The sequence below is a fragment of the Simochromis diagramma genome, unplaced genomic scaffold (assembly GCF_900408965.1).
Source record: "Simochromis diagramma unplaced genomic scaffold, fSimDia1.1 OVJJ01000603.1, whole genome shotgun sequence".
Lineage (NCBI taxonomy): Eukaryota > Metazoa > Chordata > Actinopteri > Cichliformes > Cichlidae > Simochromis > Simochromis diagramma.
This window is the reverse complement of record NW_024387414.1, coordinates 11,517,046-11,522,879: the sequence shown is the minus strand read 5'-3', so window position 1 is coordinate 11,522,879 and position 5,834 is coordinate 11,517,046. Positions and strand designations below refer to the sequence as shown.

General features: G+C 41.1%; 1 long non-coding RNA gene across 1 annotated transcript; it reads left to right on the top strand.

The window, feature by feature from the left end:
• The first annotated feature begins 1,467 nt into the window (after positions 1-1,467).
• On the top strand, positions 1,468-5,468 carry LOC120721024. Its single transcript, XR_005693103.1, has 3 exons — positions 1,468-1,541; positions 4,413-4,486; positions 4,607-5,468. It is a non-coding gene; the product is annotated as an uncharacterized LOC120721024 (long non-coding RNA).
• Positions 5,469-5,834: the final 366 nt, after the last annotated feature.

Here is a 5,834-nt window from a genome sequence, read left to right as displayed (position 1 = left end):
CGAGGGCAGCTCATGTGTTTGAAAGTTATACTGTTCATCTTGCAGAAAAAAGAAGTTAGCAAGGTTTTTGGTATCCAGTACAAAGCTTTGATATAAACCTTGTGATTTTTAGTAGATAGGAGGATGTAAGCCCCGCACCTGTTAGTGGGTTCTCCCTCCTTCTTTGGAAAAAAGAATATTTTAGCCTGAGGTGAGAGGTTTGCACAGGTGCTGCTACTGTTTGATGTAGAAACTCTGACTCGGGGAAATCCACCCACCTTTATGTGTATCTGAGTTACTGAAAACTTTCTTTCCGCTGATTTCATAGTAGGTTTTACAGTACAATTTCAGATATCTAATAAGTCTTTGGCACATGATATCAAATGGAGAGTGTTCAAAAACACAAAGTTATGATTTAAAGCTGACAGGAGGCCACCCTGAGCGATACTTTGCTACAGATGTTCAGGCCAGAACTAAAGACTGTAGACAGTTTGAAGGTTTATGCTTTATTTCATTACGAAGGTTTTCCAGTGACAGAAAATTACACTTTCAAAAAACCACTTAAAATACACTTAGGGTGCTTGTTTGAGCTTAACACCTTCCCTTAGTGTTCCTTGTATGCAAAGCCAGTTGCAGTAACTGGAGGTCTGACCATGGCCCCTCCTGTGGTACAACAACAGGAGAGCCAGCCTATCTGACTCCTTAAGACTCAGCCCAGCTAGGTGACACTTGCTGACAAGCCCCCCACCCTGGGACCTGGCTCCAAGGTGAGGCCTCAGTAACCCACATTCAAGTAATGTAGGGAGTGTTTTCTCTTCCAAAAGATCTCGTGAATTGCACTTAGTTTACTATAATTCACTTAGAACCAGTTTGCCTTGGGGAAGCCTACTTGGGGCAAATTGCCCCCAACAACATAACTTGTAGGATCATTACGGCACACAGACCCCTTCACCATGATAAGATTGTAATTCATGGAAAGGCCACACCTCCACATCAAAAAGAGCCAGTTGAGGTGGATCAGGCTTCTGACCAGGATGCCTCCACGGCACCTCCTAGGTGAGGTATTCCGGGCATGTCACATTGGGAGAACACTCAGAGGCAGACAGAGGACACTGGAGAGATTCTATCTTTTAGACGGCTTAGTAACGCCTTAGTGTCCCCTGAAAAGAGATGGAAAGTATTTCCCCAGGAGGAGATGGGATGAGATCTTTCCCACTGACTCCCAGATCTGGATCCCACTTCTAAGTTGGGCCAAACTCCAACTCTCTTGAATTGAAATTGCAAGTCTCTCCATAACCTTTTGAATCACTGTGCAAACAAACCAAATCAATCGAGCGTCTTTGGCAGATGTAAATGTTGATCATTACTGCCTTCTCAAAAACACATGTTAAACATATTAATTGTAAACTGCAAAAGACAAGAAACTAACAGATGGCTTTCATGTGTAGATGTTACGCGTTCAGGCCAGCACAAATAAAAGTCTGTTCACCCCACTGGTCGGAGCAGATGTCTCAGCACTTATACGTAAAAACCAAAACTGTCTGCACGGCTTTCTCCATGGGGTAAGTTGGAAAACACATTTTAAAAAATAAGACCTGGTTTGTTTCCACTTCTTTATTGTTCCATAAGTACAGGGAAGAGAAACACTGCTAAGAGCTTGCAGCAGGCGAGTTAAGTGTCACAGAGACCACATTACCCACATGGCTAAAAATATGAGATGGAGCTTTACGCTTAGGAGATCCCAAGTGTGTGAAGGAACTTGCATAACCTATCAGTGTATCATTTAGTTGTTAACGCAGAAAGATTGCTGGGAAGCTGTTTTGTTAAAAATAATAATCTTTACATGTTTGAATATTATAAAAGTCTCGCTTTAGTGCAGTTTTTGTCTTTAGCTTCTCAGTGGACTTGACAACAAAAGGTTTAATAGGGATAGCACTTAAAAGTGGAATGAAAGTGAAAAACTTTACCACTTCACTCCATCAAAAAGCACATCCATTATAACTGATGAAAGCTTGACACCAGCTACTGACTCATATGTCAGTGCAGCACATTCCTGTGTCATAGCCTCACACATGCTTTTATGTATCAATTAAATCCCATCAGCCAAAGGTTATTCAGTATCTAGAGGGTCAAAAGATGAGCCTGGGCTGATGCTCCCGCACATCCTGTTACCAGTGAGTCACTTTAACACTAAAAGACCGATTGTATCATAAAAGAGAAAAAGTCCCAGTGGCCTTGTTGGTCACATCTCTCTGACTTTATTGTGGGCAGTGATTGCTTAGTACTCTTTTCTTCTCCCAAAGGTGCTTTAAGCCATTTAAGTCGAGCTCTTTGCTGAGATGTTCAGTTCTTGATGGTCAGAATTTGCTTTGAACATCAGTTTGGCTGAAATGTGATTTTAATGACACCCTAGGAGAATTGCTTTGCATTTAAACTTCAGTACTATTTAGTTTTTTTGTTTGGCAGTGGTTTTTGTATGAAACTGGGACTCTGCGTGCACAGTGTTTAGATCATTTTAGCATAATTTGATTTTTTGGGGGGGCTTTTTTTGTCAGAGTTATTCACCAGTTGGATCCAGATTTTCTTTGTTCATTTTCTGTCTTGCCTTGAGCTCTTAATAAGAATTTTACACCTACAAACACACTGTGCTAGAATCTTTTTGTTTGTTCTTGGCTGAAATACACTTGGTGATTCATTCCTCTAACAGTGTTTATTCAGCAATAAAAAGTTAAGTCCAAAAACGTTATGTTTTGTCCCCAGTCTTAGTGTTTCATAAAGGGTTTTAAATATAGCTTTATGTCAAACACCAGTTGTGACTTTTACCTTCCATTTGCTATATTGATGATATTGTGGTAAAATAAGGTAAGTGGAGCCCATCCCAGCTGACAGAGGCAGGGTACACCCTGGACAAGTATCTGATACAGGGCTAACACAGAGAGAGATTCACACCTATTGAATCACCAATTAACTTAACCCCATTAATTGCATGTCTTTAGACTTTGCTAGGAAGCCGGTTTACACAGAGACAACCCATGCAAACTCCATACAGAAAAGATGATTCACTTAACAGAAGCTACAGCAGTTTGCTGACCATGACGTGATGATCAGAGTCAGGACACTCGCAGTCAAATTGTTGGTATCACTATCAGGCTGAAAGAAGAGAAAAGACAGCGGTTACAGGTTAAGCGCTTCCTAACTAGCCATCTTGGTCTTGAGCATTGTTATCATCAAAAACATGGTCTCTGTTATTTCTAGAGTAATGTACATGCTGTTTTATAGGACTGTCATTGTTGGTTTCAAATTATTCATAACATAATGGTGATGAATGCTGGGTTGAGGGGCTCCTGTGAATTTTTGCCTAGAGCCTCTGTAGACTCTGGAAGTGCAACTGTATTTCTCTATATTCCTGTGTCTTTGCCCTCCTTGAGCTCGGCTCTGCCAGAGTTTTTTTTTTTTCTTCTTATTTAAAGGGATCATTTTTCTTTTTTTTTCCTCCATCGTTTTCTTCATTCCCAAATGCTTGCTCAAAGCAGGAGTAAAGCATTTAATTCTTTGCTATACAAAGAAAACTGAAATTGAAAGTGTGTTGCCTGTCTGGCACTGAGTGTTAGAAAGGATACTAGCAAGAAAAGGTTGAAGGTCTCTAAACATGAATCTGTGTGCACAAATATTTTAATGCTGGAGTACGCTCTCCTCCAGTGTCAGCCTTTGCTTACCTTTAGCGTAGGTGTCACCTTCCTGTGGTTCCAGCTCTCAGCTTACCAGCTGACACACCTGCATAACCTCCTCCCCTCCTGCTCTTAAGCACCGACTTATCCATCTGTTTTTGCTCCATCCGGCTTATCCACCTGAGATCACTCCATCTACTCATGTAGCAGTCTTGCTCAGGCTCTCAGTGTATCCTTTATAAACTTCACTGCTTGCCCCCTCTTTCCTGCCACTACTGGATACCTAGCTGTATAATACTCTCCTGAATTCCTCTATTGTACTTTATCAGCTTGTTGTAAGTCAACTTTCTTGTTGTTGCATTGTGCATTTTTAATTAACATGCTGGAAATGATGAAACTGCATCTCTAAAAGGTTATATTTATACAGCTGGGGAGAATTTACACCAAAAAAAAGAAACATTTTGTGTTAATTATTCCTACGTATGTCGTCTTTGATAAGAAACTCACTTTCCTGACTGTACAAGAAATCACTCCAGGTTCTGCATGTCTTTTTTTTATTAACCAAAGCTATCTTGGAGCACAGAGAGGACTATGTGACGCTATTTGAAAATCTTTAAGCAACTCTGGCCCTCAAAATCCAACTTTTGACATTAAGTGAAAATGAATGCGTAAGTACAGGATATGACCAGTGTTTCTGGGAAGAAAGTATGATTAGGGTCCCACTCCTTGTCACAGATTGCATCATTTCCTGCTTCTCCCCTCCAGGATGATTGATTTCAAATGTGCTTCGAGGGGCTTGGCTGGCCTGGACAACAATGACTCTTCTACATCTCAACAAGGTCAGAGCTCTACAGTGTAAGAGTGCGTTTGTTGTCTGTTCGATGCTGGCTCTCCTTCTGTTTCTCCCTGCCTTTCTTCTCAGATGTGTCAGTCCATCAATGATTGATGTCTCCCCATAGGACTTGACTCATCTTTCACCTGCAGCCTGCCTCACAGCTGTTCAATGAGCTCAGAACCGGCCCACATGCAAGAACACACAACTCTGCACAACATAATATAAGCCCCCTTTGAGCCAATGTGGTTTTTGGAGAGTCCAAAGCCTGATGTATCACATGCCTCTGTTTTTTCACGAATCCTCATGCATCCAGTATTTTTCTCTCCGCCTAGTTTTTTCCTCTTCATGTTTGTTTTGTTTATAGCGGAGATTCACAACTGACAGATACGTCCAGATGCTAGCTATGTCTCCTTTTTGCCATCTTTGTTTGAGAATAAATGCTTTTATTCAATGTATGTCACACCCTTTATTGCCATTCCCAGGAGCAGAGGAATAAAAAGCCACTTTTCAGCTGCATGGGCTGTAATTCCATGTTGTCAGAGCCCATTGTATTGCAGAAGCTGCATCTGTTCTTGTCTTGTATTGTCTATTGACGATGTGGGAGCGGCAGACGCCTCAACGGGCACAATTATGCAGCTTCACAAACCAGTGAAACTGCATTTCCCTATACATGGATCAGCGTTTTTTGAAACCAAAGGTGAGGAAAGGCTGAATAAATATGTTTATCTTCCACAGCAACAGAACTCTAAGCTTTATGCGAACACTCAGCTCCTCAGTGCCTACGGTAACATATTCATGTAAATGAGCAGGTCATATACCCTCAGCACTGGCTTAGCTGCAATATCATTTCTGTTTGTTTGGCCTTGGTTTCTGGTTTAGGGCAGAGATTATGCCTGAAGAAAGTTTTAAATCAAAATCCTTGCTTTAAACAGACAGAACCACATGTGTTTGGAAAAACATCTTTTGAAGAGGCCACTCAAATATGCGACTGCTATCGACAGCTAGTATTTTGTATTTGTGCTTAACACAATGCTCAAAACAGCAAAGGCTGTTTGACAAAGCAGCTGTTTTAGTTCTTAGAAGTAAAACTGCTGCTATGGAGACACATCAAATACATGGAAATATTCATATTTGTCATTTTTCTTTGCTCTTTTGGCATCCTTTCACTGGATTGCTGCTCATTCAGTATTCAAACATGAGAAGAACGATACAGTCAAATTCATGCCAGACTCGGAAAAGTCAAACATTTAACTAGTTGAAGCACTACAACCCTGAAATGATTTCTCCTGCGTAGCGATGTTGTAAAAAACACAACACGCACATGGGCTGGCTGTTACACAACAGATGAGTGC